The sequence below is a fragment of the Orcinus orca genome, chromosome 10 (assembly GCF_937001465.1).
Source record: "Orcinus orca chromosome 10, mOrcOrc1.1, whole genome shotgun sequence".
Lineage (NCBI taxonomy): Eukaryota > Metazoa > Chordata > Mammalia > Artiodactyla > Delphinidae > Orcinus > Orcinus orca.
This window is the reverse complement of record NC_064568.1, coordinates 99,538,716-99,563,589: the sequence shown is the minus strand read 5'-3', so window position 1 is coordinate 99,563,589 and position 24,874 is coordinate 99,538,716. Positions and strand designations below refer to the sequence as shown.

General features: G+C 34.6%; 2 long non-coding RNA genes across 3 annotated transcripts in view; one reads left to right on the top strand and one right to left on the bottom strand.

The window, feature by feature from the left end:
• LOC125965550 (uncharacterized) overlaps nucleotides 1-24,874 on the bottom strand; it is a 169,014-nt gene that overhangs the window by 99,789 nt on the left and 44,351 nt on the right. For both annotated transcript variants that reach the window (XR_007479575.1, XR_007479576.1), the window contains one exon: nucleotides 19,953-20,123. This is a non-coding gene — a long non-coding RNA (uncharacterized LOC125965550). The remainder of the gene's footprint in view (nucleotides 1-19,952; nucleotides 20,124-24,874) is intronic.
• LOC125965551 (uncharacterized) overlaps nucleotides 23,850-24,874 on the top strand; it is a 29,926-nt gene continuing 28,901 nt past the window's right edge. Inside the window, exon 1 of the long non-coding RNA XR_007479579.1 lies at nucleotides 23,850-24,062. This is a non-coding gene — a long non-coding RNA (uncharacterized LOC125965551). The remainder of the gene's footprint in view (nucleotides 24,063-24,874) is intronic.

Below are 24,874 nucleotides of genomic sequence, written 5' to 3'. Positions count from 1 at the left end.
GCTCCATGCCTGCCGGAGTCTGGAGTCCATGTTCTTAACTATTACACTGTGCTGCCTCTGGTTTTTATAATGCCAAATATGCATAATACTGATCTGAAACAAATATACTGGAATTGGTACATTCAAATGAGTAATGTCCATTCAGCTAAATTGGACGTGTGTCAGTTGTCTTCATATACACAAAACATAACTCAGAAATGAGCTTATTTGTTAAATTGCATGGAACAGTTCCCTTGAAGGGCCCATTTCACCACCATGCACAACATTTTTTGCTATTCCAATTTTGGAATTATCTTTATTTGCAACTGAGTCAGGAGCAAATAAACCTTACTATTTCATCAGTCATACCTTTTAAATTATATGTATATAAAATTTATTTATACATACGATTTACATATATCAATAACTTCAAGACCCCCAAATTAGTTACTATATTGCCTCATATATGTGTGTTTTCAAAAATTTTATTTTATCTCAAAGAATGACCATCATCTTGTCTGGTGAGTTCTGAAAGGAATTTCAATAGAATTTCAGCAATTAAGACACTTAGAAAAGGCATAGCCCTAAACATCTACTTTTAGGGACTCTTCTTCATGTTAAATATGAGTATTAATAAATTTCTTAAAAAGTACATTTTACTTGTATATATTACATTTATCTCCTATACATGTATGTTTTTAAAATTGTGTTGCATGCCCTTAAAAAGCACAATGTGTTCAGAAGACTAACAATTATATGCCCACACAAAACTTACTAGTTAAAACCTCTAGCCCATAAGAGATGAAAACAAGAGGCACTCCAATGGCGCCACACTGGTCAGTAGCCTAGTCACTATTGGGACTGGCACGTCTTCCACTTCTGGTTTATTTGCCTTCAGTCATTTTGGCAGCTGCACTAACAACAGCCTGAAAACTCAATCCATACTTCATAAGAAGGTAATTGGAAGAGAAGAGGGCTTTTGAGGGCATTTTAAAAAAATAAATGGAATAAAGATGCTGCTAAAAGCTATCTTCCTAGATTCACAAGGCTGACAGGAAAACAAAGTTCCAACTTGAGATCAGCGTGGATTAGCAACATGGTTTGCTGTATCATGGAAGGCAGCGAGGTTGGCATACAACCCAGTGTGTTCAGACTACTGGCACTGTTACAACTGCGGCCAGATCTGCAGTCCAGATAAGAACCCGGGGTCTTGGGAGAAGAATCCATTTTAACTATTGCAATCATTTTCCTGGAATACAGTCCAAAATAGCAGGGAACATTTGGAAACAGTTCTTGCTAGTTGTATTTAGTTCAAAAGCTCAGAACATGGGAGCGCTAACATCAAGCACACCCAAACAGAAATAAAAGGTTGCCCAGGCTGGTCTAAAATAAGAGATAGTGTTTACTTGGTGTGGATACCTATGAAGTGATATAATGAGAAAGATGTTTATGGTGATATCAAAACTGTGTGTGGTATGAGTCTGATATTAATTCCATCTCACTAATGAAACAGGAAATCCTGAGATAGGTGTGACAAAGAGAATTACTACTGTTTCTTGTCCAATATTAATTTCTTTTCTTGAATTAAACATTGCTCACCCTCTTCTATACATTCCAAATTGTTCCTTTCCTGTGTCAGCCTGTATTTTAGGATCAGAAGTGGTTTATAAATGAGACCCTACAGGCACAGTCCTTGTGGCCTATGAGCCTTTTAGGGATGCATGTTTTGGTTGGAACTTGGGTTATAATAATGATAGTAATAATAACAACAACGTGCATGGAATGTTTACTTTGTACCAGGTATGATGTGAGGGCTTTACATCCATTAACTCCCCTGATACTTACACCAACCTTTGGGTTGGGTACTTTAATTATCACCATTTTATGTACGTTGAACCTGAGGTATAGAGAGGTAAGGTAACTAGCCCAATGTTAGTTAGATAGGGAGTGGCAGAGCTGGTCTGCTAACCCGGGGAGCCTGAGAGAGGTGTTCCTCCCTGCACGTCCTTTGACACGTGTTCTATAACACAGCCTCTGGGGAAGAACCTTCAAGTTTTCTGCAGTAGAAAACCCCAACGTCTGCTCAAACTGTGGCCCTCTACTCAAACACCCAGTTAGAGGGAAGAGCCAAGGTCTGGAAGCACAGGAAAATCTGATTCAGTGGAGGAACTGGAAGCTGGTAGGTGTGGATGAAAACCAGATACGAGGCCAAGGTGGCATGAGAAAGAAGCCAACCAGTTCGAGCCTTACAGTCCAGGTCCAGGTTTGGGTTGACCTTGGAACATGGGAAGCCAATAAAAAGCATTCAACCAATTATCAGGTTTTAAAAGTTCACTCTGGAAGCAATTAGAAAATTTACCTGAAGTGGAGGGGGCTGAATAGATGCCAGGAGACCCTTGAGGCAGATTCAGTAGCCCAGGCAGCGATGAGGGGTCTTAGATTAAGGGGTTGGTGGTGCAAGACTGTATTATGAATCCCAAGCAGCCCCAACTCTCCCTCTGGCCCAAACTCAGAAGCCAGCTAGCGCTGGTTGTTGGTGTGCCGACGCCCTGAATACGATACCTTGGCTATGGGTGATATTTTTCTATTCCAATTTTGAATGCAACATTTTATTTGTTTTAGGTAAAATTCATGGCTATCATTCTTGAACATGATTTAGGCCATTTGAAATGTACAAGAAAGAAAAAAAACACATGTTAAATTTGGCATGGTGTATAATGCAAATAACAGAATTAGTAATTTGCTGTCTTGGATTCCTCCTTCTATAACGAAAAAGAAAGTCTGGCCTGAAATAACAATAAAAAAGTTAAACCAACATGAAATCATTAGGCTGTTTGCTTTTCTTGAGTTCAATCTGATATATGGCTTCAATATTTTCACAAGGATTAGGATCATTTTCTATATAAATCTGTATTTTTGCATCATTAGATTTCAGGTAGTTGAAAAGCTCTAGTAAAACATGAAATGATTTTGACTTGATACATTTCCTGTTAGTATTTAATTTGCAAGTTTAATAAGATCTGTACAAGGAGCTCTAATTATAAGTCCAATTTTTCTTAACGGCAAAAATACTAGCTTGTCAAAACTTTATGTATTCAAAATGCACAGCCTGATTATAAATTATGAGAAATTTAAGTGTGGGTTTCACTTACTACTTAATATAAGTAGCCTCAGCCCATGTTCTGACCTAACAGCTGGCCAGATTTCACTTCAGTTATACTTAAACACTTGTTGAAAGAAAGTTTATTGAGATTTCCATTAGGGATGACTGCTACTGGGAAATATAATTTATTAGACCGTTTCTTACAGGAATAAAGCAAGCCAGATTGATCCAGGATTCAAAAGAGTATTGTTTGTATCCTAGATAAACCAGTAAAATGTTTCTAAATGTGTTTATATTTACACTTCCAATAAGGATTGTTGGGAAGCTCAAAGGTATGCTCTTTAAAACCGAGATTGCTAAAACTGCTATTTCTAAGACATCTTTTGTTTATAAATGATACAAAAATTGTGCCCCAAAGACCAGCTAACTAAAATTACTATATTTGTGTTAATAGAAGTGACTCAAGTGAAAGCCCTGGACGAAAGAAACAGAGGCAGAGAGTGTTATGGTCTCAAATTCTACATACGACTTTGGAAGAACCACTCATCTTTGTCAGCTGAGTTCTCTGAAAGCCATATGTTTATTTTTGGCCTGTAGGGAACTTAGTGCCACTCATTGTTTGTACAAAGTTACTTCAGTGACTGATTATTATTAATTACCCTCCTGAAAGAATTTCAAGTCAGACAGAACTGGAGTTTAGAAATTGACGTGTGTCTCAGCCCTTCCCACTTGAATAGGGAGATCCTGATAATGGCCCTTGTTCATTCCAGGCAAGACCCATACAGCCCCTCTGGGCTTTCTCATGGAACCCTTGTTGGGTGGAAACATTTTACCGACCTGAGGGACATTTACCTAGAAACTTGTCTATCAGTACAGTGACTGATGAGTTATTGTATAAACAGCCACATGTTTCCACATTAAAGATGGTGTTGTTCATAATAACGGCAGGTCAATGGGTATAAACTAGAATTGTCCTGGGAAAACTAGGAAATGATCGAGAACCGTGAAAACTTACAAAGTCTTAAGATCACCCCAAAATGGTATACAGGAAGGATGACATAACTAAGATTTAAACAGTATAAGAGATTACTTTGAATCTTTATTCAAAATAGGGTTTCTCTTATTTCAGATACAATTTGAATAAACTTTCCCGTTGCTTTATCTGATTCCCAGGGCCTGGTGATTGTGAGTTGCAAATCTGTAGAATGGGGTGGATTCCTTAATAAGAAGTAACAATTGACAATCCACCAGGGAAACAAACAAACTACGGCCCCGCCCCCCCCCACAAGTTAATTGGCACGAGTATTAAAACAAAAATGTAGTAGTTGTGGGTTATTTCATAAATGAAAACTTAGTAAGCCTCAAAAACATCACATAAAGTGTCCATTTGTGCGGCACTATCTCAAAGCAGTCACTCCATTACCTAGCTTTATATCAAAATAGTCTGACCTGGGTGAGCCTTCTTTTCTATTTGAACAATTTAAATCAATCCATAAGTATTTATTGAGTTTTGAACACCGTTCTATGTAATTTTCCAAGTATCCTTGGCACAATTCCCTTAGTTTTAATGTCATTTGGTAAAAGAGTTAGATCCAGTTTAAATCTGTGGTTTGCTATACTCAGGAAAACTTCTAAAGAGTGTCAAATACCCACCCACCCCTTCCCGAGACTTTTCTATACTTTCTACATATATTTTAAAAGATGTAACAGATCATCTATGAATTCTTAAAATTCATAGATAGAATAAATGAGGAAATGGGTAAGTGAATTCTAGATTCTTCTGTAACAGTTGGATAATGATCAATTCTCTAACTCTTTTTGGGAGAAGATGATTAGGCTTCAGTTTGCAGTGTGGTTGCACCATGTAAAGGAGGGAGCTCATGACATAACTTAGTCCTGAGGATACAGGACAAAATTCTTAAAGAGCAAAACCAGATCCTACATACAAGAGGAAGAAGTAACCGAAGAAAGATGAGACATTTTTGTCTGTTAGGAATGGAGAGAAAGGGAGATAGACACACACAAAAACACACATTCTTACTAAACACACATAGATCATCTTAGAATTCCAGCATACGAGAGAGAAGTAATGGTATGCACCAATTTGTCCTCTTTTTGGATTTTAATCATGGTATTCAGGAATTACGTCAAAGCTTCTGGTGATAGAATAAAAGAGCTATTAGATATTGATAAGTAAAAAGGGAGGTCTTGAGAGAGTGTGATGGAAGTGGGGCTCTGTATGCATTTTGTTTTTTCTTTGTGTCTGTGACAAAGTCCAGGGAAGAGGCCAATGAGGAAATGCAGCCCGGCTGTCTGCAGAGGGAGTAGGGAGAGTGTAGTGTTAGGAGCTGAGCATTTTGAGGCTTAGGTCCAGCACGAGGTTACCATGGGCCTGGTAAGAGATTTGAGGACTACATACTCATCTGTGCCCAGTTAATTAAATAAAAGCTCCCTACAACATCCCAAAGATTAAAGCTAGTCTTCGTCTCCAGATCAGGGAACCAGGACATGGGAAAAAAGAACTCCAAATTAAAAAGGCCAACAGGCGTTTTGATAAATATCTAGACATTGAACAAGAATCCCTTAGAAGGCGTGTTCTCTTGACAAAGCAAAACAAATTTGCAAGCATCTTTTTGAAATTATAGGAAAGGAAAACTTTTGGTGAATAAAAATGTGTCTCATTGTAGCCTTAATACTAACTTAATAGATATATCACTGGTAGCATTTATTACTTCATTTTCATAAATTTATGTATTTAATAATATATACGGCTTCTCACAGGTTCATGACTATCTAAATCTTCCAACTGTCTATTTCCTAATTCTTTTTTTCCTCCTTAAGTTTCTAAAAATGTGTTTCTTTTACATAGGTTGGAGTGGAAGCAACAGCAGTTTGCAGAACTTCTTTGATTATGTAAGGCAGCATTGCTGGTTTGCCTAAGATCATAGAAATGATTGTTTTAAGTTGACTTGTCATTTGAGAGAACACTCTCTTGCTCTTGCTTAGATGACTGGACAGCAAAAACTGGATACAGGTCATTTTATCTTTTTTTGAAGCTACCCTGTTTTGACATAGATTTGGAATATTAGTGAGAATATGTGGAATCATACATGTTTATTGTCTAAATACGCATACTCATGTTCATCTGTTGGGTGTCTGTATTAGTCTGCTACGGCTGCTGTAACAAAGTACTAGAGACCAGGTGGATGAAACAACAGAAATTTCTTTCCTCCTAGTCCTGGAGACAGACAGTCAAGATCAAGGTGTGCGAAGGGCTGGCTTGCAAATGGCTGTCTTTTCACTGTGTCCACACGTGGTCTTTCCTCTGTATGTATCTGTGTCCTAATTGCTGTTTTATAAGGACACTAGTCATGTTGGATTAGGGTCTACTGCAAATTGCCTCATTTAACCTTAATTGCTTCTTTAAAGATCTTATCTCCAAATATAGTCACATTCTGAGGTATTGGACATTAGGACTTCAATTTATAAATCTGAGAGGACATAATTTAGCTTATAAGAGTGTACATAGAACACTTTGAATGTTAATCTCACAATTAGTATCAATTTGGGGTTATTTGGCAGACGACAACCTAGCCTTTTCATAATTATATATCCTTGCACTATTTTACCAAAGGTTTCTTTCTCGGACCAACTTTGCAGAAATAAAATACAAGCAGATTCCTCTCCTTCGTGACATGCTACCAGGAACAGAACCACTGTGGATGACTAATCCTGATGGCACCTGAGGTTAAGACACTGGTGCCCTGCACAGCACATTAGCATCGATGACAACCACTTAACACGTAATCTATCCTCACACTGCAGGGCTCTGAGCCGTGCACACCAGGAAAACAGAGTCAGAGTCGTGGGGTCCCTGTTGTGTTATTTACCTCTGCTTTGAGCTGTTAAGTCCACCACAGCCATTTAGTAAATTATCAGTTTTCCTATTGGCCCTAAATCGTGCCTAATTAAAAATCTGACCTCCACAAGCCAGTCCTCTTCCTAAAGAGACAGAACATAAACAGGAAAAATCAGCTAATTGCTACAAAAACCGCTTTTGTGGCACTGTAATTGGACCTCAGTGAAACAAATGAACCCACTGGGGATTCCTTAATGAATGTTTAACTGCGAACGGTAGTCGGGCACTTAAGCAGCTAGGCTGATGGTCCCTAATGAAATCAAATAAAATCAAATAAAAGAATCTGGCATTTTTACTAACCAGATTTCTTGGCACTATGACATGAAGGATAATATATTTCCGAGTAAATAAATATAGGAAAAGTTATAAATGGAGTGGTGAAAACTGACTTGAAACTGCTCAGATTACACTTAGGAAAATAAAACCCATGGAAAAAACCTCAACAGAGTGACACATGCTGTTTAATTTCACACATGGATTTCCCTGTCATGGAAGTCACTTGAGAGAACTACTGAATTTGAGTTGGACTATTTTCTTATTGAAACTTATGAAAGGTGCAATTTCTTTTCTTTACCTTCCTTTAAAAAATTTTTTTTAGGTCAAAGAATATTTTTAAATTGACAAACGTTAACATCACAGTTTACAGTGCTGTCCACATGCTCCCTCAGGGAGTCAATGACAATTCTAATTTGGGATTCCCATGCCTAATAGACGACAAATGAACTCTAATGACAGTGAAATAGCTCTATAATTTACAGTTACTTTCCGATTCTATGAATATTAAAGGAAACCTTCATAAATCGTTATTATTATAAAGAGTTTAATGATGTGTACCCACCAGGTGTGGCTAGGACTGCTAATACTAATAGTTGTGTGCTTCCCACCTTCCTTGGCAACCTGTTATTTTTAGCCCCCTTTGCATCTAGGTAGGTAGGGGTCATATGATGACTTCTAAGCCATGGACTTTGAGAAGGAGGTCCTCTAGACCTGGCCCATAATCATCCCCAAGACCTCCCATGTGAGCTTGGTCTCTCACTGCTCCTTGGTGGATGGGTGTAGAAGGGTAAACACAGAGGATCTCAAATCTCTAAACTTGCAATATTACAGCACCGGCATTATCTGGGAACCCATTAGAAATGAAAATCCTCAGACCCCAGCCCAAACCTACTGAATCAGAAACCCAGGGAGGTGGTCTGATGATCCGCTTTAGCCAGCCCTGCAGGTGATTCTGATGCACTTTAGAGTTTAAGCAGCATGGCTCTTGGAGATAGTAGTTGGAAGGACTGAGCGAGTGTACAAGTGAGAAAACAATCCTTCCCCACCCTAAGCAAGACATAATTAAATTATGCTAAATGCTGAACATTTGGGGTTGGCTATTATAGAAGTTAGCATATGTGCCCTCACTAATTTACAAGTAAAGAAATCTTTTGCATAAAATGTGCACCCTGTTAGTTTCAGCCTCCTTTGCATCTAGGCAGGGGGTCACGTGGAAACTCCTAACCAATGGAATGTGGGAAGAAATGACCTATGCTACGTCTAGGTCTGGCCCATAAAACATCCCTGAGATGTTCTACGTGGGCTTTATCTTCACTGTTGCTGATTGGATGGATGTAGAAGACGATGCAATACTGGGAGATAAGTATTTTTAGTACCTACATCTTGAAAATGAAGAAGCTGATGTCCAAGTTGAGTGATTTAGCTGAAATTACATTACTGCTTTGTTCTAGATCAGACGGTAAACCCACATATATAATATAGAGTTGGTGTCCTCATGAAAGATTTTATCATTGAATTTTCAACATGTGACTTTATATATTTTTTCTTTATAAATATCAATTTTTTCCTTTACACATTTACTTCATTAAATATTTAGTAGTAATAAAGCCATTTATATATAATTTTGGATGCTTCTACACCATTATTTCTACTCTTTCATGTCAACAATAAAATTTTATTGACACTTGCTGTTTGCTAAACACTATCCAGAAAATAACTCTTTCCACATCTAGCTATAAACCACATTTATTTTACTGAAGTTAAGTAGGCTCTGAATGATCTGAAGAGAGCTTTGTCCCAGTAATAACTTGGGAAAATATTTTACAAACGCTTATATGATTTTGCAAATAGTATTTAAAGTTGGGTGTTATGGAAAAAATCTAGGATAAGTCAACAGATGTGTGTGTGTGTGTGTGTGTGTGTGTGTGTGTGTTCTGGTTGTGCCACAACCTAACTGTGCAAACTTTAACAAGTCATTTTGGAACCTAGCTCTCAACATCCTTAAATGAAAAATTAGGGATTGTGCTAATTGAACCCTAAAATCTCTTCCATCCCTATAATTCTAATGCAAAAATCCTAAATTGAGAATCCAGGTAGGATCAGTGAGATTGCGTTCAGTGGTTCAGTGTCTTCCCCTCTCTTTGGAAAAGAAAACAAAACTATTCTGTTACTTTGGGATGCTGAGAATGCTATAAAAGACCTTGGTCAAGTCCAGAATAGTAATCCTGAGGTCTTTGCTGTTACAAATTGCATTACATGGAGACAGTAAATGTTCCAATTGTTTTAAACATGGTCAGCCATTCAGTATCATTGAATGGCCTCATGATGTGAAGGATGACCACTTGGAATTATGCAACGTGGCAAAATCCTGCAAACGAGATCATTTAGCATCATTATGATTAAACCCTAAGTCACAAGTTCAAGCTGCAGCTCTCCCAAAAGGGGCAAATTGCTTAAACATCTTCCAAATAAGTGTATTAATAATATACACCTCACTTGTTGAGTATATTGTCACATACTTGTTGTTGGGCTCATATGAGGTAGTGTAGGCTGTTTATTAACTGTAATATCGTACTTGTACATTTGTGCCTAAGACATTTTCATTTTCCCTTCAAAATCTTAAATTCAGGTTAAAAAAAAGAAGTCTGCAATGGCAGTAGACTCTGATTCAGATTAATTATAGAGATCTACTGGAATTGGTAACCCAAGTTACTAAATTAATTTAAAACCCACAGTTTATTATTTTCTGAGTGTGTCTAGTACTTGAAATAACTGCTAGCAAGTTGTTTTCAAGTAGAGATCCTTTGGGACTACTTAAATAAATAGTTAGGATTCATTTGAAATTAGCAGCCCTCATTTGTATACAAACAAAATAATGTGTTAAAGCCTTTAAAAACTGTTCAGCGGTATGAATTTAAATTCTGGGCCCTAAGGAACAGTATGTACACCTGTAATTCATGAAGCCTAGCTGTTTACCTGTAGCTCGGAGCCTCAAACTCATTTCTAGTCCAGGAAAATGTATCTTCCAGGGTTTTAGAACCCAAAGCACTTTATCTCAGTTTCTTGGTGTCTTGGTTTTCAGTTTCAGACTTTTTTCCTGATTTGCTATCATCGTATGTAAGGTAAGGGTGGAGTCTGGGGGCTTTGACAAAAGAAGAGCAAGCGAGACCTCAATACAGAGGAGATGTAAGCGGAAGCAGCTGACCTTCCCACCCACACACGCCCCATCCTCCCGTCCAGCCCTCACACCTCCCACCTCTCACTGACTTTGTAAATTTCTGAGCTCCTAATCTTCATCATATCCCACATTCTTGGGGGTTGAGAATTTGTGGTTGAAATTGGGATTTAAAATAGAATCTGGCTAGCAGCTCTTTCATCCATTCAATTAATTCATATTTATCAAATTTAGATTATTGCTGTTAGTAGTGCAGTGCTATTTAAGGTGCTTTCACTGAATTCGAAAGTGACAGCTACTGAGGAATGTTTAATGAATTGTGCTAAGGACTACAGTAGGAATAATCATAGATTACCACGGTAACAAATAAGGACTTCTTAATTTGATAAAGGGAAATTCAAAAATATTGCCTGGAGGAGGTTATGGTAAGACCTAAGCAAAGATTTGAAAGACATTTAAGAGTTATTTGGGTAAATGTAACGGTGGACAGAGGTTTTTCCAGTATATTCAGAATCTCAGAGGCAAGAGAAATTATGCCTGCAAGTATTCAGTGAGGCTAGAGCCCCTCCTGTTTTTACGTAAAAAGCATGGTAAAGACAGAGAAAAGCTTTCGTTTTTGGACGTGCGTACCACTTCTTGAGATGGGTAGAAAATTATTGCCCAACCCACTCCATTTTTGCATGTGGTAATAGAGAAATATTGTTAGAAAACTTTAAAAGGAGTAGTTCTTAAGGTGGCAAGATTATCCCCTGGGAGTTTTAATCTCTGTAATTGAAATATTGACCAAATGAGTATTTCGAGATAACAGGAGTTCTGGTCTCAGTATGTGAAGGTGATTGCAGGTTATTTGTCATTTGTTTCTTCAGCCACTGACTCAGAGTCCCAGGGTCCCTGATAGTGGTTTCAAAAGGTCTCAGGCTAATCCACAATGTTGAACTAAAACCTGATACTTTTATAGGAATTATTCACAGCGATCATATCTCTAGTGGAAGATCTGTGAAAGATTCAATCAACCACCATGAATCTGCAATAAACCCAAGGAAAAGACACATGTGGAATGTATGGCACATAATGTGATTATATATTGATAGCTTTTTTTTGTCATGCAAGGATACATCTTGGAAAGAAAAAAATTTAGAGTAATGAAAACTGTAGAAAAGGGATCAGCATTTTAAAGTCTCAAAGAACAAGCAAATGTGAAAAGGATTCACTGTATCAACCAGAAAAAAATTTTGAAGTTTTCTTCAAAATGTCTTTAAAAAAATACCTGGAGCAGACAGTGCTAGAGACAGAACAGAGTAAGTTATAAAGAGAGGTGGCATGGGCTCACACAGGAAGAGCCATATGGACATATGGAAAGGGAGCCAGAATTGCAATGGTAGAACCAAGATATGCATTGGAGGTGGCAGAGAAAAGAAATGACTAGAGAAAAACAAATACTATTAGATACAAATCTAAGAAAATCTCCTTAATGAAAAAAAAAGGGCAAATATTAAAGTGATGAGGCCAACTATATCAGTTTTGCAAGACATGCACTCACCTAAAAATAGGAAATAAAGATCAACAGGGTTAAAAATATCAGATGAAAACTGAAAGATTCACCATGTTTATTTACATACATTGGGCAGATATTATGTCAAACAAATGTTGAATTATAAGATTAAAGAGCAAATTCTGAAGTTTTTAATTTAGGAAAAAGAAAATAAACAAAAAAGCTCCCATCCTGTAAAAAGCAACAAACAGACTGGAATTATAATTCTTCTGTACAACTATGAATGCTAAAAAATAATAAATTATTTCAGAAGTTTGAGGAAAAGAGACAATGCCCTAACAATTTTAAGTCCAGAAATGATTTATTTCATGGTTTTAAAAATGTCATAAAGAAATACTTCAGCACACAGGGAGCCAGAAACTATTCCACATACATATTATTTTGAAAATAAAAAATGTAATTTGAACAAAGATATCAGCTAATCAAGAAATAAAGATAATTTAGATTCTCAGAAATTCTAGAGTTTCCTCTTAAAGGACCAATGGAAAGCAACTAGGTAATTAAAACTTAACTCTAATAATTGTAAGTGGGAGTATCCAAAATAAATCTCAAGAAGAAGATACATAATTATTAAATAAGTCATTCACAGTAATTCATATACTGTTAACAAAGATAAGGTAGAGGAAAGATAAGATTGAAATATGCTAAATTTAATTTCTTTAATAACATTAAGGGAAAAAATCACAAATTTAAACAGTATAAAGCAAAGAATATTAGAAAATACAGGAAGTTATAGGAGACTATCACATATCTACTTGAGCCTTCAAGAAATCAAGTAAACAAGGAAATAAAGTACTTTGGAATATCACAATAGATATATATATACTTATATTCAAATCTATCTACCTATGTCTATCTTCTATCTAGCTACCTTTAGCTATAACTCATCTTGTTTAGTAATTAACATCATGTCCTGTAGCAAGTATTTGTTAAATAAATAAATAAATAAATATTTTATCTACTAGGAAATAACCATTTTAAAAGACAATACTATACTAAAGGAGAAATAAAAATCTCTGTAAATTCTGAAAGAAGAAAATTTATGAGCTATAATGGCTGATAGTAATTCATCAAAATTATAATCACTATTTATAAACAAAAAATTTAAAAATGCTATCTATGAAAGCTAATGAGATAAGACCAAAACTACCTTCACAGAGAAACTTAGAGTTTTATTATTTAAATGTAATGAGAAAATTAGAAAAAGAACCACAAAACCAGCTATGAGCTAATAAAAGTAACAAATATAAAAAATACTAATTAAAGAAATGGAAAACAGAAATAGGTAGAGCTAACATACATAAGAGAAAATGCTTTCAAATAAATTGTAGAAATGAACTCTCTTCTTAATGCCTTTACAAAGAAGGGAATAAACAATTTCAAAATAAGAAACAAAAACCCATTTGTTTACATGTCTTTTCATATGAATGAATCTTTCTATTGGGTGTATAATTATAAATGGGATTTCTGAGTATGGGTATGAATAAAACAGGCAAATTATAATGACTGAAGTCAGTATAGTGTTCATCTACGAAGAAGAGGGAGAGAGTAATGGTTAGCACTGGCATGAAGGGACCTGATAAGGTGCAGATAGTATTCTATTCTGTGACCTAGTGGGAACTTCATGCTTATGTTCACTTTTGACGATTCTTTGAGGCATGCATTTGCTATTTGTGCTTTTGTTCATATGTACATTATACTTCAATTCAAAATTATAAGAAAAATAAAAGAAAGTATACCAGATATAGAATATAGAAAAAATTTTAAGAATATTATATTTATTATTATGTTAGTATATTTGAAATCTTAGTAGCACAGATACTTAAGAAAATATGACAGTAAAACTGACACTAAAAGTTGAATATCTTAACATATAAAACAATGAATAAAGTATCACAAATAATTTTATCCATAATCTTTTCAGAATAATAAACTATGCATTGTTAAATATTTTAGAGAATTATAAGAAATTGAATGCTGCCTAATTCATAGCTACATAAGCCTGACACATATTGCAAAGATAAAGTCAATGTTCCAGAATGATTATAGAAGTAAACATGCTAATAAAATACTGCCAAATCAGTTATACAGTACTCAGAAAGCACAATAAACTGAGGTGTAAAATTTTTATTCATACAACTATCATTTTAATGTAAAGGCAAAATAGTATTTTCACACTAATAGGAATTTAGAAACTTTACCACCCACAGATCTCTGAGGGTTTACTAGAATATATTCTCAGGAAGAAGGAAAGCAATCCAGGAGAAAATAAGAAGATAGAAGATGCAATAGTGAATAATAATTAGTGGAATACCTACTTTTAAAATTATCTATTTTTTAATGATAATCTAGAACTATAATTTCTGATTTGGGACAAGAAGACAAGGAAATGAGAAAAGAAAAAAATAAGAAAAGGACAGTAAAAGCATGCTGAAATTTTTAATTTTGGGAATGATGTAGATACTAACTCTAGGTATTGGAAGATAAAAGTTTAAACACTTGTATATAACCCTGAAAAAAAAGATACACCATATATGTTTCAAACCAATATGGAAAAATTGAAATCAGACAAAATCAATCAAGCCAGAGTGGGTGAGAATGAGAGGTGAGAGGAGGAGGGAAGAGAAACCAAAATAACTCAAATATCTAAAAGAATAGTAATCACAATGAATGTATACAGATAAAACTCAGCAATTAAAAGATAGAGACATAGACGGAAGTGAAAATACTCTTGTAAGAGCTATAACTAAAACAAAGTGACATAATATGAAATAAAGGTATGAGAAAGCTGTATCGGTGAAATAAAAAATCAAAGGAACATTGGTACAGCAATATTAAAGTGACAAAATCAGAACTTTTTAAAAAATCGAAAGAAACTGGAGTATGCTAAAAATGTTCTCTAAAAGGTATCCAGGACTTAATCCCTGAATCCTGTGAATGTTATTTTATATAGTGAAATAGACTTTGCAGTGTGATTAAGTTAATGATCTTGAGATGGGGAGATTATCCTAGATTAACCAGGTGAGCCATAAATGCCATCAGGAACGTATTTATAAGAGACATGTAGAGGGGATTTTAACACAGACAGAAAAGGAGGAGGCAAGGGGGAAATAGAAGCAGAGATTGGAGTGATTCAGCCACAAGCCAAGGACTACTGGCAGCCACCAGAAGCTGCAAGGAAAGTATTCTCTTCTAGAGCCCCTGAAGGGAGTGTGGCCCTGTCAACACCTTGATTTGACCCAGTGATACTGATTTTGGACTTCTGAGCTCCAGAACTGTGAGAGAATAAATTGTTGTCTTAAGCCACCAAATGTGTGCTAATTTGTTACAGTAGCTACAGGAAAACAATACAGAAACCAATGAAAATCTTTCTTCTCATAAAAGGAAAAATGTGGCCCCAAACTACATCAATACAGGAATTAAAATAAATCAAACAACATAGCCTCAAAAATATATAAAGTAAAAATTAACAAAAATACAGGAGAAAATTGCAAAGGTCATAATCAAAATGATAAATTTTAGTACTTCTCTTTCAGAAAGTCAAGTAAACTTAAATGAGATATACTTTAAAAATTCAATTATCATGTTGAAAAAGCCTGTTCTAATAGATCTATGTAGACTCTTATATCCAGAAAAAAAATCATCCTTTTCAACTACACATGGAGTCATTTACAAAAATTGTCATGTGACTGGCCACAAAGGAAGTGTCAATCAGACTTATATTATGTAGATCCCCCTTCTGGTCATAATACAATTCATTCAGAAACTAACTTCAAAAAGGTAGTTGAAATATAACCCTATATTTTAAAACTAAAAACATCATTCTAAAGAATTTATACAATTAAGAATAAAACTTGCATACATTATAGAATTTTTCAGACTGAATGACAGGAAAAGCATATAACTCAAAACTTGTGGGAGACAAGCAAAAAAGCACTTATATGAGAATTTGTGTCCTTAATGCATTTAATTAAAAAAACAAAGAAAGACAACATTATTATGCTAGCATCTATACCAAGAAACCGTAAAAAGAGCACAAATTAATAAATTAATTCAAATAAGTTGAAATAATATTAAAGTAAAATAATAATTAAAGAAGAAACATAAAACATATACTAAAACTTATCAAGAACACAAAAGATAAATCTTTGAAAGAACTTAAAACAGACAAATTGGGAACACTGATCAAGGAAAACATGGTTGAAATAAATATATTAAGATGAAAATAAAATTAGCTATAATTACAATTGAGAGTGAAAATATATATAATACTATGGAGAACTTAATGCCATTGTATTTGAAAGCAAAAATTAAATGACAATTTTCTAGAAAAATAAAATGTCTCAAAATGATAAAAGAAGAAAAACTGAATATCCAAGTATATTTAAGGAATGAAAATGACTATTGAAAAATACCCTACCCATAAACCCTTAAAAGTGACCAGATGATTTTACAGAGGAACTGTACAATGTTTTCAAGCCACAGACAATCCCTAATTCAGACTATTTGAGAATATAGACTAAATAAATAAATCTATATGCCTCATTTTATAAGATCAATGGAAATTCTAGAGGTGATTTCAAATAATAAAATGTGAGCTAATAGAAATTATACCAGGAAAGTTAAAATGGTTCAACTTACAACCACAGCAATGGTTAAAAAGACAGCAAACCAACAGTAATAGTTGCAGTAGATGGAGAAAATAAATAAAAAGCATAAAATGCAATACCTGTTCATAAAAATATCCTCCCAATAAAGTGAAACAGAGAGAGACCTTTCATCATCTGAATAAAATGTATTCAGTAAACATCAGTAGGTATCATTTTTCTTAATGACAGAATTTGAGAAATATCTATATTAAAGGCAAGCACAATACGAATCCCTCCTATCATTGATCATTCTACTAGAGATCTTAGCCAGTGAAACTAAAAAAGAAAAAAAGAAATAAAAGTATAATGAATGGAAAGGAAAATGAAAAATTGTTATTTTTGACAGACATTTCTACGTAGGGAACCCCCCCACACACAAATCAATGATAAGTATAGAATCTGTATGAGTTCATCAAGATGCTAGATATAAGCTCAACCTACAAAAATCAACAGCATTAAGAAAGTGTAATAAATGGAAGTGGTTTTGTTACCTCACTGGTTTTTTGGATACTAATGGGATTACCAAACAGTGCCAACATAGAACACTCCTTAATTGTTTTTGTTGTTATTGTTATTTTGGGGGATTTGGAAAACAGTCAAAAATTCACTCTTAAAGGACAGAACTGAGGAAATTTAAATGAATTTATTTTTTAAGTGATTGATTTATGAAATTCGACTTCATTCTTAAGAGTTATGTTTGGAAAGATAACAATAAGTGCCACTAAAATTTCATCGCATTTTCCTTCCTTACTAGAACTCAATAATTGTTTGTAACTATAACGTTCATTTCACGCAGCTGGAGAAAAGTTTACATTGTGGTCAGCTGAATACCATGACTGCCTTCAGAGCAGTAAATAGCAGTTCATTTTTGGATGCCTCTTTGATCTATTTTAGAGGCTGAACTAATGACATACAGATCTGGCCTTTCCGCCTTAGCAATGGTCCTTCAAATATCTCTGATTTTCTGTGATTAAAATCATCAAAGACTATTGTCTGCAATATTTTAAAGTGCAGAAATATCAACTCATGGAAAATCAAGTGCATTTAATGTGGTGTGTTCTTAAAATGCCCTAGTAATGACTTTCAAAGATACTTTCCTGATGTATAACTTTTGTTATCAGTAAACAATGACTACACAGTGAAAATACCGAGATGATTACATGCTGTCCAAATAAGCAGATGTTGTTCTATAGTTATCGAGGGCTCTTTTCACGGTCATATTAATTTATAAGATAAAATGTAAGATTAGTTTTAGCAGTTTTCACTTATAAGTACATGGTCTTTATAAAATCTTTGTGACTATCTCAAGTTGTACAACATAGATTTTATGCAAGATAGGCAAAATATCTAAATGAAACTTACTGGCACATCATTTATAATTTAAAAATTATAATTATGAACTATTTTCTAACAACAATACTAGATAATAAAACTCTTTTAAATAAATAGTTTAATTTTATTGTTAGTAACTCAATCAGAAAAGATAGTATGGGGAAAGCAAGAGCCTTGTCTCTTTGTAATTGCTGTTTCCCATCTCACACTCAGTCTCTCAGGGTTCCAAGGGAACTCTGCAAAATTCTAGAACCCTAAGTGGGAAGCCATTGATCTTAATGACTAATGATTATAAGTTTAATCTCTCTCTCTCTCTCTCTCTCTGGGTGTGTGTGTGTTTTTCTAGGTAGATAGGGAGAGAGATAATAGACAGAGGTATGTTTCACAGAATTTTTGAAAAATCCTGTCCATTGTACTATATTCCATATTTACACACACACCCACACACACACACACACACACACACACATTATTTCAGATTTGACTCTTGTGTATGATTTTTCTATTACTATAACACATTACCACAAACTTAGAAACTTATAATCACAGACACATTTATCACCTCAGGAGTCTAGGCATGGTTTAGAGGAGTCTACTGCAAGGCTTCAATCAAAGTGCTGGCCAGGGCTGAGTTCTCATCTCACAGCTTGACTGGGGAAAGGGTTTGCTTCCATTCTCACTCAGGCTGATGTAAGAGGAATTTATTTCCTTGTGACTATAAGTCTGAGGGACCTCGCCTCTTGCTGGCTGGAAGCTTGAAACTTCCCTTAGTGATTAGTGTCAAGCATTGGCTTCTTGACACGTGAGCCTCCTAACACTGGCCACTAACTTCTTCAAATCCAGCAAGAGAAACAGTCTCAAGAACCAATCTGCTAGCAAGATGGAGTCTTATAAGGCAATCATAGGAGGGACATCCTATCACCTTTGCTGTATTTTATTTTTACATGTCACAGGTCCTGCCTACATTTAAGGGGGTGAGGGATTACACAAAGGAACGGACACCAGAAGGTGGGATCATGAGGCCCTCCTTAGAGTCTGTCCCCCAAATTGTTTGAAATAAGAAAATGAAATACTTGTTTCCATTTGAACCTGGCTGTCTAGGTGTTAGTCAGCAAACAACTCTAGTACTTCACGTCCAAATTGAGCAAAGCATGTAACGTCATTCTCAAAGAGATGGGTACATATATTTTTTATCGCAGAATGAATTGGCAAGTCATACATCAATGAATGAGAATGTATAATCCTATTACACAGAAAAAAAATCATTGGAGTAAACAAGCCAATGTACTATGGTTCATATATATATGCCTAGTTCATAAGGAAGTTTGATAGCAGTTTCTCTGTAAGTAAATAATTGATATGGAACTCATTTTCTAAATATAAATTATACATAGCATCTTTATTTTTTTATTTTGTATTTAAGTTTTTAAATACTTTATCCTAATAGCTATCTTAGAGTTTACTAAAATATTTTGAGCTGCATCCTGAACAATATTTTTTATGCAAATTATTTCATAATTTATCTATAGCCTACTTTTTAACATTTATTTTTATTGAGACATAATTGACATGCGCATTTTGTAAGCTTGATGTGTACAAAGTGTTGGTTTGCTATATTTATATATTGCACTATAATTACCACTGTAATGGTAACTCACACCTCTATTATGTCATTACCTTTTTTGTGGTGGGAACAATTAAGATCTAGTTTATTAGCAACTTTGAAGTTTATAGTACAAACTTGTTTGTACAATATAGACTTGTCTATAATCACTATGCTGTGCATTAGATCTCCAGAACTTATTTATCTGATGGTTGCAAGTTTGTATCCTTAAACAGCATTTCCCCAATTTCCCCACCTCCTAGCCCCTGGCAGCCATCATTCTACTCTCTGTTTTTGCAAGTTAGGCTTTTTTAGGTTCCACACATAAGTGATACCATAAAGTATTTGTCTTTCACTGACTTACCTCACTAAGCATAATGCCTTCAAGGTCCACCCATGTTGATAAAAATGGCAGGATTTCCTTCTTTCTCATGGCTTGATAATACTTCATTATATATGTACATCATGTCTTCTTCATCCATTCATCTGTTGATGGGCACAGGTTGTTTTCCTATCTTGGCTCTTGCGAATAATGCTGCAATAAACATGGGACTGCTTATATCTCTTCAATATCCTGTTTTCATTTCCTTTGGATATATATCCAGAAGTGGAATTGCTGGATAACAATTCTTAAGAAGTTTAGCCTTCTTAACATTGTATTCCTTCACCCACATTTCTTGATATACAAGTATACAATCCTGAAAGTACTATGTTTATACTTGCCTTTAACTTTGTTTAACTATAATATCTTAGGATATTTCAAAATGACACATATATATGAATAATTTGCTTACTATGTTATCAATCATGTATACAACAAACTATCTATATGATAGAATTTTCCAGACTATGGAATGACTACTAACTACAACAATACTTTGGGTTTCCTGTTTCATGTGCATGTTTTCAACCACTTCCCTGATACATAAAGACCCTTTCTCTTTGATAACCTCTTTGCAACCATTCAGTGAATGTAGCCATAGAGTCTTCCTGGTGAGGTTTAGTCTATAAGCCTAAAACAAGGTAATGTCTAGTTTTAAAGAAGTAATCTAAAATAGAAACAAATTTTTTTACTTTAAAAGTAGCCATAATTTTTATTATTCTAAAAGAAATTTAAATGCAAAATAGATTAATAGGCTTTATATTAAAGATGAGACATAAAATTTTTTAAAAATATGTTTACAGATAAATAGTCTTAGCCTAATCCTTTATTAATTCCAAAATTGCTTAGACTGCATCTTTCAAAAATCATCCTTTAACTTCACCTTAGCAGCAAACATCTTTTGGAATTGTTACTGACTCTAGGATTTCAGGTCAAGTAGGTTTCTACATTTTCCATGAGAGATAACATGTTTAACATGCTTTGACTCTGAGAGCTAATGAAAGGGATGGTACTAGGTGACTTTCCAGAGTTATCAGTTACAATATCAATGGACTATTCTTTGGGCCCCTTGCCTTCCCATGCTATGTTCCTAACTGGCTTAGAAAGAAACAAAAAACAAAAGGTATGTCTGTGTGAGTTGAAGAAACAAGAGGAGTGCTATCTCTATGGGTTAATCATCTTACCTTACATATGTTATAAACATAGATGATTTCTTAATTGATTTACTGTTTAAAAAACACACTTATTTTTGTTGTATGACAAAAAACCAAATTTTATACAAAAATAAACAAAAAATATATATACAAATTATATACAAAAAATATACAAATTATACAATACATAATATTGTATAAATATATGAAATATACAATTATCGCATAATTTTTTTAAACAGAGAAAAATTAACCCACATCCCACCTCCAGTTATAACTAATCTGTTTCGCTGTGTAGCCATAATAAAGAGTCTTTATTATTGTCTGCTGACATTATTTATCCTTTCTCTCAAGAAAATAAATGGTGCATTTATTTTCTTGAGAGAAATTAACCCAATATGAGTGTGCTGGTTTTCCTGTTTTTATTGTCAACCCAAGATATTTTACATATTAAAATATTTCAAAAAGTATTTAGTATTGTTTTTATTTGCATTTCTACTTTTGCAAGTAAGGATGAACATACTCTCCTCTTTGTTATTTCCTTTTGTGGCAATATCATTTAATGTAATTTGACTGATTTTGTTTGATATTGAATTAAAAATTGATTTATTAGAACTTTAAAAAATACGTTGACCCTCAGCTTAATATATAAATAAATATTCAGCTATTGTTTCTTGAGAAACATTTTCTCTATTCTTTCTCTTTTCTCCTTCTGAATTTCCCATGACACATATATCTGACTATCTGATATTATCCAAGCAGGCCCCTGAGTTATTCTGGTTTTTTTCTTCTTTTTTTCACTCTAGGTAATGTTTCTTTTTCTATCTTAAGTTCACTTACTCTTTTCTTTGTCATATCCATTTCGTTAAGTTAATCCAGTAAATTTTTTCAGAATTTTATTTCTTATTACTAATATTTTCATTTGGTTCTTTATTGTTGCTTCTATTTCTCTGCTGAGACTTCTTACTACTGAGATTTGCATGCATGGAAGACATGTCTTATTTTACATCTTTGAGGATACTTTTTTTTCTTTCATTGAATGAAAGAGTCTTTAAATTCTATAGTGCTTTACAATTTTCAAAAGTTTCACACACATGATTTCATATAATCCTATAACCCTTTTTTGCCCCTCCCCCCTTACCCTTACCCTTGTATTACCCCTCTCCCCTTCCCCTTTGTTCTCCATATAAGTCTGCTTCTTTTTTGTTGCATTCACTAGTTTGTTGTATTTTTTTAGATTCCACATATAAGTGGAATTTGTCTTTCTCTCTCTGATTTATTTCACTTAGCATAATGCCCTCCAAGTTCATCCATGTTGCTGCTAATGGCAAAATTTCATTCATTTTTATGGCTAAGTAATATTCTGTTATATATGTATATATATGTGTGTGTGTGTGTGTGTGTGTGTGTGTGTGTGTATCACATCTTCTTTATTCATTCATCTGTTGATGGACACTTAGGTTGCTTCCATACCTTGGCAATTGTAAATAATGCTGCTATGAACACTGGGGTGTATCTTTTCAACTTACTGTTTTCATTTCTTTTGGATACATACCCAGGAGTGGAATTGCTGAGTCATATGGTAGTTCTATTTTTAGTTTTTTGAGAAACATCCATACTGGTTTTTAGTAGCTGCTTTTAAGTTTTTGTTGCAACATCTGGTTATCTTGGGTTGGACTCAAATGATTTTCTTATCTCTTTGGAATGTATTCTATTTTCTTATTTCTTCACATGTTGGGTAATTTTTTTTTAAATATCTTTATTGGAGTATAATTACTTTACAATGTTGTATTAGTTTCTGCTGTACAACAAAGTGAATCAGCTGTATGTATACATATATCCCTGTATCCCCTCCCTCTTGAGTCTCACTCCCACCCTCCCTATCCCACCCCTCTAGGTCGTCACAAAGCACCGAGCTGATCTCCCTGTGCTATGCGGCTGCTTCCCACTACCTATCTAGTTTACATTTGGTAGTGTATATATGTCCATGCTACTCTCGCACTTTGTGGTAATTTTGAATTGTATCATACACATTAATGCTAAATTAAGAGAATACTGGATTCTGTTATTTTTCTGTGATAAGTATTTTTTTCCTTTTGTCTTAGCAAATACTTTTTTGTTTTTTATTGGAGTATTGTTGATTTACAATGTTGTGTTAATTTCTGCTGTACAGTGAAGTGATTAAGTTATACATACGTATACATTCTTTTTGTATTCTTTTCCATTATGGTTTATCACAGGATATTGAATATAGTTCCCTGTGCTCTACAGTAGGACCTTGTTTTTTATCCATTCCATATATAATAGTAGCAAGTAGCTTTTATGTCTGAGATTAAACTGCTTTAGCAATCCTTCCTCCGACTCTTTTCCTATTAGGATTCCTCACGCTCTTCAGCATTCACGTTTCTTGGCTTCTCTTTTCTTGTTTATCAGACCAGGAAGAATAGAATATTCACATGTATGCTCTTGCCTTTGCTGTGTGTTCTCTGTTCTTAGCCTCAAGGAAAAACTGCAAAGAGAGAAACTAAGCTCCACATCAGTGCACCTCCAAGCAAGTTTCCACTCCACCAAAATCTGCCTGCTTATGTTAAGTATTCAGGATAGCAACCTTCAGAACACGAACACAGATCATAGTTCAAACATTTTTTTCTTTGTTTAAAGTGCTGTGATTCTGTTCTATGCGTGCATAGTTCAGATATGAGTCAGCAATGTGAGTAAAACAGAGTCTGGGGATTCTGGCTCCAGCTCTTTCCCTTCTGGTGTTTCCCCCACACTCTTCAATGTTCATAGTATCCAGGTTTCATTGTTCTGCGTCCCCGGCCAGAAGGATTTTGGGATTTCCCATGTGTATTCCCTGCCACTGCTGTTTGCCCAAAGGACTAGCATAGCTCCTCAAAGATGGTAATTATTTGTACCACCTTCTGCCTTCCTCCTCCTGGTAAGCATGGGTTTTCTGCCAGAATATATCTGCTCTCTTCACTGTCTGTTAGTCCAGGTTTTATAGTTATTGTCTGCAAGGGGGTTGGGGGAGGTTCATGCAGTAGGGTCTAAGTCCCACATGCCCGGATGTGAAAAAATTCTAGTGGATTTCAATGGATTCTACTTACTATTCTTCTGAATTCTGTTTTTTGGGTTTTTTTGCTGTTATTTCTTTGATAATTTTTTTTCTCCATTTTTAAATTCTCTATTTCTGGACTTATTATGCAGATACTGGCCTTTCCCATGGCTTATCTTTTCTCTCAAAATGTCTTTTATTAGTCTTTTGCATTATATTCTGGGGATTTTCTCAATTTTATTTTGCAATCCTTGAATTCAATTTTTAAAATTTTGACACTTATTATTTTATTTTCAAAAACATCTTGTCTTTTATTGTTTCTTTTTGATAGCGTCCTACTTTTATTTATGAATGAAACATCCTCTTGACTCTCCCTGATCATACTAATTAGTGATTTAAAACTTTATTTTTCTGACTTCTTTAATTTTTGTTAGTTTTTCTATTTATTTTGGTCCTTCTCTTTCTTGCTACGGGACAAGTTCCTTGATTTTCCGTTCATGTTTTAAATTGAGGCAGTAAGAGAGCTGATTTGGGATCTCTGTAAACATGGGCAGCATTTCGCCAGTGGCTGGCTTTTACTTGGTGAGTAGATGGGGAACGGGTGGTAAAGATGTCCACCACCCACACTAACTGCGACAGTTCTGTTTAGTTTGTTCAACAGCTTCAGAGAAGAGTCTTCTAATTTCTTGTCTGAG